The sequence below is a fragment of the Coenobita brevimanus genome, chromosome 55 (assembly GCF_032717465.1).
Source record: "Coenobita brevimanus isolate Jiangsu-jjx chromosome 55, ASM3271746v2, whole genome shotgun sequence".
In the NCBI taxonomy this organism is placed as follows: Eukaryota; Metazoa; Arthropoda; class Malacostraca; order Decapoda; family Coenobitidae; genus Coenobita; species Coenobita brevimanus.
The window spans coordinates 362,959-375,162 of record NC_137008.1 but is presented as its reverse complement, the minus strand read 5'-3'; positions in this window follow the sequence as shown (position 1 = coordinate 375,162).

The following is a 12,204-nucleotide window of genomic DNA, read 5'->3' as shown; positions in this document are numbered from 1 at the left end:
ATGACAAGAGAGAGAGGTGTCCGGTGATTACGTTTGGGAGGAGGGAGTAATGGGGTGGATCGTCCTATTCATTTTTTATTTTTAAGTTTATTCCTGTTACCACGAGACGATTTTATTCAGCTGTAAGAATCCCCTCGTACTAAATGGGTGAGTGAAGATACAGTAAATAGATAGATAGATAGATAGACAGACAGATAAGTAGATAGATAGATAGACAGGCAGACAGATAGATAGCTCATGGAATCCTAACAATCTCCTGAGGTAAAGTATCTGGTAGGAACAAGAATATAATATAGTGTATCAGACGTCATTGTAGTGTAAGGGATGAGATAGATTGACAGATATATAGATAGATGGATAGATAGATAAATAGATAGATAGATTGACATAGATAGATGGATGGATAGATAGATAAATAGATAAATAGATGGATAGATAGGTACAAAGACTTCAAGAGGCTCTGTAAAATCTTCAAAGGAAAATAAAAGAAACTGGTGGAAGGAAGAATAAAATACGTAAGACATCATACTCGTGGAAGGGGATAAAATGGGGTTTGTGGAGATGGTGGCGATTGGTGGAGAGGAGAAATGGTGGCGAAGGTGTGGTGGAGATAATGAGGGTAATACCAAGAGAGGAAATGGAGGCGGAAAATGATGGGGATGATGATGATGGTGGGGATGAGGGTGGGAAACAATGTAAGTGGAATTTAGAGATGTGGAGAGGACAGTGAGAGGAAGAAGGTAATGGGAAAGTAAGGAAGGGAAGGAGAAAGGGAAGAGAGGAAGGGAGGGAGAAAGGAGTGATAGGAAGAGAATAGGAAGAAAAAAATGGGGGAGGAGTAAGGGAGAGGAAAGGAAAGGGGAGAAAAGGGGAGGAGAAAACGACATGGAGGAGAATGGAATGAAAGATGAAGGAAGGAGATGGTGAGGAGAAAGGAAGAGCTGACGGAAATTTCTTACTGATGGGGAGAATAGTTGTGGGTGATAATGGCGTGGTGGAGGTGTGGTGGGGAGGGGGACGGGGATGGAGATGGAAATGAAGAAGCAGGGAGGAGACGATGATGGAGGGATGTGTGGCGAGGAGAAATGGGGAGAGAAAACTGGTTAGGAGAGAGAATGGAGAAACGTTTAGCGTGAAGTGGGTGAGTGAGTGAGAGAGAGAGAGAGAGAGAGAGAGAGAGAGAGAGAGAGAGAGAGAGAGAGAAAGAGAGAGAGAGAGAGAGGTAAGTGTAGGAGATAGTAGAGAACGAGGGAGGTAAAATGAGAGGTTGAAGGAGCGAAGGAAAGTGGATAAGGAGAAACGAGAGAGCAGAAAATGAAGGAGGGGAAGATAAGAGGAAGAAGGGAGAGGAGAGAAGCAGGAGGTAGAAAGGGAAGGCGGGAGGGAGGAGAGGGAGGATAAATATTGAAGGCAGAGGGAAAGGGGGGGCAGGAAGGGAGATGAGGGTAGGAATGAGAAGGGTAATGAAATATGGGGGGGAGGGAAGGAAGAGAGGCAAAGGGAGTAGGAAGAGCGATAGAGGTAATAGGTAGGAGAGGATGAAAGAGGAGTCGAAGGAGCAGAGGAGAGTGTGAGAGAAGGAGGGGAGGAATGGAGGTAAGAGGCATGAAGCAAGGAGGAAGGCAAGAGGAAAAGGGGGATCAGGTGGAGGCACTGATGTTGGCTGGAAGGGATGGCTGAACTGGCTTGCACCGAGAATACCAAATGTGTAAACTTTATAGTCATACCTAGCCGCTATTATTATTGTTATTATTATTATTATTATTATTGAGAATTAATAATATTTTTCCCTTTCTGGTGAGGTTTATGTTGTAGATTTACTTGTGAGCAAAATAATTTCGATTTTTAACAGTTGCTTTGTTCGTGGATTGATTCAGGAGGATATGCCCTATCAGAGGTGAATCTCTCTCTCTCTCTCTCTCTCTCTCTCTCTCTCTCTCTCTCTCTCTCTCTCCCTCCCTCCCTCCCTCCCTCCCTTGCCCACACACCTGCACTTTGCCTACACACACACTCTTACCCACACTTGTCTACACACCCACACTTCCTCGCACACACACCAATGCCCACACACCTACACTTGCCCACACACCTACACTTGCCCACACACACTACGGTTGCCCACACACACTACGGTTGCCCATACACTACGGTTGCCCACACACCCACACTTGCCCACACACCCACACTTGCCCGCACACCCACACTGCCCACACACCCACACTTGCCCACACACTCACAGTTGCCCACACACTAACTTTTGCCTACACCCACACTTGCCCATAGACCCACACTTGCCCATACACTCGCACTTGCACACACCCACACATGCCTGCACACCCACACATGCCTACACACTCACACTTGCCCACAAACCCACACTTGCCCACACCCACACTCGCCCACACCCACATTTGCCGACACACCCACACTTGCCTACACACCCACACTTGCCCACATGCACACTTGCCCCCACACCCACACTTGCCCCCACACCCACACTTGCCCACACACCCACACTTGCCCATACACCCACACTTGCCCACACACCCACACTTGCCCACACACTCACACTTGCCCACACACCCACACTTGCCTACACACCCACACTTGCTCACCCACACCCACACTTGCTTACCCACACCCACACTTGCCCACACACCCACATTTGCACACACCCACACTCGCACACACACCCACACTTGCACACACACCCACACTTGCCCACACCCACACTTGCACACACACCCACACACCAACACTTGCTCACACACCCACACCCACACTTGCCTACACACCCACACGTGCACACACCCACACTTTCCCACACCCACACTTCCCACACACCCACACTTACACACACACCCACACTTGCCCACACACTAACTTTTGCCTACACCCACACTTGCCCATACACCCACACTTGCCCACACACTTGCACTTGCACACACACCGACACATGCCCACACATCCACACATGCCTGCACACCCACACATGCCTGCACACCCACACATGCCTGCACACCCACACATGCCTACACACCCACACTTGCCCACACACCCACACTTGCCTGCACACCCACACATGCCCACACACCCACACTTGCCCACACACCCACACTTACCCACACACCCACACTTGCCCACACTCAGATTTGCCCACACACCCACACTTGCCCACATGCTCACTTACCCCCACACCCACACTTGTCCCCACACCCACACTTGCCCACACACCCACACTTGCCCACACACCCACACATGCTCATACACCCACACTTGCCCCCAAACCCACACTTGCCCACACACCCACACTTGCCGACACTCACACTTGCCCACACACTCACATTTGCCCACACACCCACACTTGCCCACACACCCACACTTGCTCACCCACACCCACACTTGCTCACCCACACCCGCACTTGCTCACCCACACCCACACTTGCTCACCCACACACACACTTTCCCACACACCCACACTTGCCCACACACCCACACTTGCACACACCCACACTTGCACACACACCCACACTTGCACACACACCCAAACTTGCCCACACACTCACACTTGCACACACACCCACACTTGCCCACACACCCACACTTGCCCACACACCCACACTTGCCCACACACCCACACTTACACCCACACCCACACTTGCCTACACACCCACACTTGCACACACACACCCACACTTACACACACACCCACACTTGCCCACATACTCACACTTACACCCACACCCACACTTGCTGACACCCACAGTTGCCCACACCCACACTTACCCTAAGCTCTCGCCATCACACACCGTACCTCTCTTGGCTGCTGCTGAGAGAGAGAGAGAGAGAGAGAGAGAGAGAGAGAGAGAGAACGTGTGTGTGTGTGTGTGTGTGTGTGTGTGTGTGTGTGTGTGTGTGTGTGTCTACCTATGCCCCTATAATTGGAGTTAATATGCATCGTAAGGAGGCAAAAATCTATATGAATATTATCCCGACAGTATAAGTTTCAGAAATGCAACACTTTATTTTCAGGGAGTGTTTGGTGTATATTTCTTCACTACAAAGTTACTGCAGTTGCACGGAAATGACCACAGCTGAGGCGTAACTTCATCATAAATATAACTTAGGCGTAACTTAATCATGAAAATAACTGAGACAGGTCCCCACACATGTCCCCCACACAGGTTCCCCAAACAGGTCTCCACACACAGTCCCCCCACACAGGTCCACCACACAGGTCCCCACATAGGTCCCCACACAGGTCCCCCACACAGGTCCCCCACACAGACCCCCACACAGGTCCCCACTTACAGGTCCCCTCACAGGTCCCCCACACAGGTCCCCACACACTAGCAACATGGGGGTGCATAAACGGCGGCATTGGTGGTTCCGTATAATCTCTCTTTTAGCGATTTATTTTAGCACATTACGCCTTAGCGTTTACCTGTAGACCTGTGTGTGTTTATGAGTTAGTGGCACTTGACATTCGGCTTACCTTATCGATAGTTACTTAGTGTTTATCAAATATTGGGACAGTAGTGAATTAGGATTGTGTCACATACTGTATTTAAAATGAGTGCCAGTGGAACATCCGTTGAAGAAGTGCGATTTGAAATTTGAATGGCTGCAGAATTTCAAATAATGACTAGTCGAATTTGTGCTGAAAGCCAGTCGAATTTTAGACATGGTTAACAGAATAATAATTAGTGTCATCCTACTTATTTGACCTCAGTCCCCACAAGACACCCACATACCTAATTCCCCTTCCACCCCCTCGCTCCTCCTCCAGGCCCCTCCTTCCCCTTCCCAACACTCCTTCCCCTTCCCTCCCCCTCTCCCCTTCCCCCTCCGTCGCCACCAGAATCACCCAGATAAAATTAAAGCAACGCAGCCCTGAAGTCTCCGGAGAGTGAAAGCGGTGTGGACGTCCGGCGGAAAGGAAGACAGACAGTAAACCGGGATGGAGACAGAATTTCCTTGGAGAGAGAGAGAGAGAGAGAGAGAGAGAGAGAGAGAGAGTTAAAACATGTATCCAGTCATATGTTGTTAATATCCATAGTGCATTTTCAGTGATACAACCAGGTAGCTGCCTCACACTCCGCCAGACTTTTAATGCCACAAACCCGCCATCAAAATGCTCACTATCTCAAAACCTCGCTGACACCACTAAGATGAAAGAACAGGCAGCGTTTGGAAGGCTGGAGGTTGGATGGGTGCGTGGAGTTGGGAGAGGGGGAAGGAGAGAGGAAGGATTGTGAGGTGGGGAAGGGTTTGGGGTTAGATGGAGGTGGGTGGGACGGGGGTTGGGGAGAATGAGGATCAAAATGAGGTGGATGGGAGGGGGACGGAGGTTAGGGTGTGAAGATACGGGTTGGAGTGATGGAAGAGGTAGAATTATGTTAGATGGAGGGGGGTGAAAGGGGGATTGAGAGGAGTAAGAGCGGATGAGAGGGAGGGGAAGGTGGGGATTAAGTAGAGTTATTAGGCATGTGGTGGGGAACGGGAGAGGAGGTTGAAATCAGTGGCATATCGTCATCATTCTTAGTAAAGTTATTGTCATCTCTTCATCTTAGCGGTTAATGTGTGTACCAGTGATCGTTCTTAAACTGAAAAAAGTCTGTCTTTATTGATCTCTAGCCAGACTCCAAAGGGCTCCCATAAACAAATCGCCTCCATGTCATTTTCCTTTCCATCATCAGGCTGTCCTCCCTCCATTTCACAGCTCCATTACCCATATTCCTCTCCAGCTTATCCTTTCATCTCGTCCGCCTGTCTGTAATGGCACGGGTGGGGTTAGGATAGAGGGAGAGGGTGATGGGGGGAAGGCTAAAATTTTTCGTTGACCACATTCACTACAATATTTAGGTCTCCACGACGACGCTTGGAGACCAGCTGCATTTTTTCAGTTTCATTCTTCCAAACTTTTTTTTTTTTTATTGGCACGTTTCCTATATTTCTTCACCAGTTGTCTTCAAACGTGGTACAATCGTTTCTTCGTCCAGTACAATCAGAAGACTTTTTTTTTTTTTTTTAGGCCTTTTAAAGGGTTTTATGAGATTAAAACCCAACCCATGTAGACACAAATTTTGGGATCCTATATTCTTGTGTGCTGAATCTGTGTGGAGACCATTATGAATTCCCTTGGCAATTTTGACAGTCTAATATGAATCTAATTTCCACGTCCACCAAGATTACAGTATTTTATTCCATGCATGAACATTGATGGGACTGGAAATTCTCTATTAACATTGTCAGTAGCATGGTAACTCTTCTAATTTATTATTGTTGCGTTCACACCATTTTATTCACTCACATCCTTCCTCATATGCCCTTCTCACATCCTCCCTCATATGCCCGTCTCACATCTCTCATACCCCTCTCACATCCCTCCTCATATGCCCCTCTCACATCCCTCCTTATATGCCCCTCTCACATCCTTTCTCCTATGGCCCTCTCACATCCCTCCTCATATGCACCTCTCACATCCCTCCTCATACGCCCCTCTTGCATCCCTCCTCATACGCCCCTCTCACATCCCTCTTCATATGTCCGTCTCATCCCTCCTCATACGCCCGTCTCACATCCCTCCTCATGTGCCTTTCTCACATCCCTCCTCGTACACCCCTTTCACATCCCTCCTCATACGTCCCTCTCACATCCATCCTTATATGCCCCTCTCACATCCCTCCTCATACGCCCCTCTCTCATCCCTCCTCATATACCTCTCGTATCCCTCCTCACATGTCTCCATCACATCCCTCCTCATACGCCTCGTGGAGATAAAATTGGCCACAACAACACGAACCCAACACAAATCCAACCAGGCAAAAATGATCCCAGTTCCCCTTGAAGAGTTTTTTTTTTTTTTTTTTTTTTCCCTGTGTTTTAGAGTGGATGTTCCTTGCGTACCCCAGGAGCTTCAATCTCGGCGAAAGTTTTTATGCATAATTTTTCTCTTGAGCTCCTCTGATTGCCGTCCCGGAAGTCTGGATTTAAAGTTCCCGAGGGAGATTTTGCTGAGGGCTTATGCGGCGCCAACACAGTGTCTCTCTTGGTGTATTTCGAAAACGTGGGGTGATCTCGGGCGGAAAGTTTAATTCCCGAGACCCAGACTTAACTAAATATCCATCGCTCTTGCCTCTGCCACGTACATCATCAGCCACTGGGATTTTTCGAGATACTGTACTGGACAATTATAGAAACTGAAATTAGGTGTTTTCTCGTCCTTTTTTTTTTGGGGGGGGGGTGTTAGAACTATAGGTTCGTAATTACTGAAACTTTTTGTCTTAAATACATAAATAAATAATTGTGATGATATATATTTCCAATCGTTGTCGGGAATCTTCGTGCAATTTTTTTTTTTTTTTAATCACTGCAAAATGATTATAGAACTTGGTGTTCAACGTGGGGTCATTCTTTGCAAATCCTCCAGGCAGCTACTCTTCTCCCACCCCCACCCTCACCCCCACCCCAGGTATTTCCCGACAGGAATGATCGACTTGCTCTGGCCATGAGATTTGCGGTGTTTCCCTTGGTGTCCTTCACTCAGGGTTGACTCTATAATATTATCACCCTATGAGTAGGATCAGCTTCAGGGAAACGCCCCACGTGCCCCTATATCCGGAGCTGGCGTTCTCGTATATTGTGGGCTTTGAGTTAGGTGGGTGGAGTATCCTCTGGTTATACACCTGACTAAACCAGTGATATTCCCTGATCCTGCGATGTCACTTAGTACCGAAGGAGTCAATTCGTCGCTCCAAGGCACTGTTTAGAGTCCGTGAATGTCTCACACCCATTACTACGCGAAGCACCAGCACCTTTAAGATGCGGATTTTCGTCTTTCACCATAGATAACAAATGCTCGAAGTCAGCGAATTCGTAACATCATAGGCCAGATCAATGCATCGAGTAGTATCTGACCTACCGTTGTTATGGGTCACTCTGCCATAATTGAATTATTCCAAGACTTGTGTGTCCTTGTCACCACGTTCTTATCAGAGTGTATTGCTGCATCAAAAAAAAAAAAAAAAAAAAAAGAAATCTGGTCTAAATAACTTCAGAACATCAAACATTTCCCTGCCCCAGCCAGATATCGAGTTGTTGTTCTTTCAGAACAATTCACCACCACCTTTTGGTCCAGCGGGTCTTCTTCCTCCCCCATCCAAAATTCATGTACAGATGCCAAAAAGAAATACTGAAATGGATTCCCTCCTTCTTTCCCTCTCTGTTTCTTTGGTTAGCTGTTGCTGCAGGTTCCTGTCATGGTGTTTTTTTTTATTTTTATTTTTTAATGGTACTCGCGCATAAATTCGACCTCAACGATGAAAATACTACTAAGGGGTTTCTATTAACATTTTTCATTATATATATATATATATATATATATATATATATATATATATATATATATATATATATATATATATATATGTAGATAAAATTATAAGTAGGGGAAATACAGCTGGTATGTGTGTGTTTTTGGGTGAGGGAAAGTTTAATTTTATCTTTTATTTTTTCTCTTGCCCCCGGGGTAGAGAGAGAGAGAGAGAGAGAGAGAGAGAGAGTGGAGGGGGAAGGGGGTTAGTTTGGGAAGACATGTCAGGACTGTAGCAACTGTCGTATTATTCATTTGTTTTGAGGAACTACCACACCAGATTATCATGTCGTTGCCGGGAATTTTAATTGTGTTTCGGAAACTGTGGTGAAGGAAATATTACGCAGCACCACAACTGATTCGGCGGTCACCACTGTTGTTAGTAGCAGTAGTTGGGGTTTAATTGTTGTTGTTGTTTTGTTATTGTTATTATTGTTATTACTATTATTATTAATTGGAAGTCAGGTATAATTATTCCCTTGTACAAAGGAAAAGGGGAAAAAGAAGGGTGTGGTAATCATTGGGGCATTTGTCTTCTTAGTATAAGAGAAAAAGTGTATGGTAGGATACTTATTGACAGAGTTAGAGAAAGAACAGAGAAATTAGTTGGAGAAGAACAGGGAGGCTTTAGGAAGGGAAGAGGTTGTGTAGATCAGATATTCATTCTTAGATCTTTAGTGGAAAAGTTTCTAGAGAAGGGAAAGAAGTTGTATGCGGCTTTCATGGATTTGGAGAAAGCATATGACAGGGTGGATAGACAAGGATTGTGGGAAGTATTAAGAATATATGGAGTAGATGGGAAGTTGTTGAATGCTGTGAAGAGTATGTACGATGGTGAGAAGGCTGCAGTGCGTGTGGATGGTGAACTAAGTGAATTTTTCTCTTTTAAGGTTGGGTTGAAACAGGGATGTGTCATGTCTCCATGGTTGTTCAATCTGTTCATGGATGGGGTAATAAAAGAGGTACAAGGTAGGGTAGTGGATGTTGGAGTGGCCCTGGTGAGAGAGGATAGTGTTTGGAAACTCCCTGTACTGTTGTTTGCAGATGATACTGTGTTGTTGAGTGAAGATGAAGGAGAGCTGCAAGGCTTGGTGGATGAGTTTGGGAGAGTGTGTAAGAAACGGAATCTAAAGGTGAATGTAGGGAAGAGTAAAGTGATAGTCTTTGAGAGAGGTGAAGTCAGTGAATGTACAGCGAGGTTGGATGGTGAGGAACTGGAAAATGTGAGTACATTTAAGTACTTGGGTAGTATGATGAATAAGGATGGAGGTTTGGAGGGTGAAGTGCTTGAAAGGGTACAGCAGGGAAGAAAGGTTGCTGGTTCCTTGAAAGCAGTGATAAGAAACCGGGAAGTGAGCATGGAAGTGAAAAAGTTACTACATGACAGTATTGTGATACCAACTCTAACGTATGGAAGTGAAGCTTTGACGTTGTTGGAAGGACACAAGTCAAGAGTGAGAGCAGTGGAAATGAGTTATTTAAGAGGAGCCTGTGGAGTCACATGGAGAGACAGGCTGACGAATGAGGATTTAAAGGAGCGTTGTGGTGTGGATGTGGATGTGATAGGAGCGTTATGAGGAATACACTGAGGTGGTTTGGCCGTGTGGAGAGGATGGAGGGTGAGAGACTGACGAAGAGATTGTATGTGAGTGAGGTGGAGGGGGGAAGAGGGAGTGGGAGGCCGAGGATGAGATGGAGAGATGGGGTGGAGAGGTATATGAGAGAGGAGGGTGTGAGTTGGGAGCAGGGCAGTGAAATGGCGGGGGACAGGGCGACGTGGAGGCGATTTGTTTGTGGCCACTCCAAACGGGATTGAGGCGTCTGGCAATAGATAGATAGATAGATTATTATTATTATTATTATTAGTTATTATTATTATTATTATTATTATTAGATTATTCTGTCACTTTTCGTCTCCGATTTTCATCATGCTTATCGAAGATGTATCGCACCATGACCCTATTGACCCGGTTTCAATTACCCTAACCTTTTCAAAATCACAGGTCCAAAAATGTCCAGAAATCGTGATATTTGAACCTCACTCCAAAACTCCCACAGATACATGAACATGGAAGGAAAGCCCGTGATATATACTACGATATTTCGGGCCCTCCGCTTTTCAACCTCTTCAATTGCTCTAAAACATAAATGAGTTTTGTCTGGTCGTGAACCATGTCTGTATAGTTTTTGGTGGCAGTTTGACCAATAGTTTTTTAGTTATTGCAAGAATCAGTATTCTTATGGGTGGAGATCAGTAACTGTATCTGACAGGTACGGTCATCTAGCTTTTATTATTATTATTATTATTATTATTATTATTATTATTATTATTATTACCAGTAGTAGTAGTAGTGGTAGTAGTAGTAGTATATTCTTCTTCTTCTTATTATTATTATTATTAATATTATTATTATTATTATTATTATTGTTATTACTAGTAGTAGTAGTAGTGTATTATTATTATCATTATTATTATTATTATTATTATCATTATTATTATTGTTGTTATTGTTGTTGTTGTACTTTTTTTTCTGGTTTAATGTGATTGAATGATATACGTGCGCGCGTACCCATGTCTGAGTGTGCGTGCATACCCATGTGTTTTATTATGCGGTCCTCTTTCCCTCACTTAAAGTTCAGGCTGTGTAAGGCTATGTTAGTATTTCCCAAGGGCAAGGTATTTGCAGGAATAACTCAGTGAACTGACAGGAATGATAGTCTGGCAGTGTCATCGTATTTTACCCATTAGATGATCAGAAATTGTATTTTTATAACCCCTGAGAGTGTAACCTGTAATGATCCTCCAATTTTTATCTCAGTCATATCATAAATAAACTCTTTCCCTTCGACACTTCATATTTTCATGCATTCGGCTTGGGACATACAGTATACTACATAATTCTTTAGCCTGGTGTAGCTGTTCTCCTGTGTGCACCCGTCTTCATATGTCACCACTTGGGCACTAATACACACCGTTCATACGAGATACATGCTAGGGTGTGATGAAATTTGCCACAAGATATACAAGGTGTCTGAGGAAATGGGAGAGTAATTTCTGAGGTTATTCTTTGGCTAATTTGAAGTGATAGTGATAATGGAATGAGGGGGCAAAGGGCACGACGCTCATAGCCTAGTTGCTCATTACCGTAACTTGGCGGGTTTATTCACTCATTCTCCTGTGTAACTGTGCAAAGGGAGTAACTGTACAAAGGGAGTAACCGTAAAAGGGAGTAACTGTAAGAAGGGAGTAACTGTTCAAAGCAGGTAACTGTGCAAAGGGAGGAACTGTACAAATGGAGTGACTACAAAGTAATTAAAAAGGAGGTAACTGTACAAAGGGAGTAACTAAAAAGGGAGTAACTGTAAAAAGGGAGAAGGGAGTAACAAAAAAGGGAGTAACTGTAAAAAGGGAGAAGGGAGTAACAAAAAAGGGAGTAACTGTAAAAAGGGAGTAACTAAGGAGTAACTAAGAAAAGGGAGTAATTGCAAAGGAAGTAGCTGTAAAAAGGGAGTAAATAAAAAAGGGAGTAACTGCAAAGGGAGTAACTGTGTAGGTGACAGGTAATTATCAGCTCATTACACCTGCCTCGCCCGTGTTTACCTGGCCGATGTCACGCGCGGGATAGGTAGTCGTGGGCAGGTGTTCATTTTTTTTTTTTCCACCTGGGATTATAATTAACGTGGAGCCTGGAGATAACTTTTTTCTTTCTTTTCATTCTTTTTTTTCTTTATTTTTGAGAGCGAGGGTCTTCTCAGCGTTGAAGTATTGCACGTTCCTCTTTTCTGGATCCTCCCTAACCTGTTTTTATTTATGGGAAATGATGTAATGA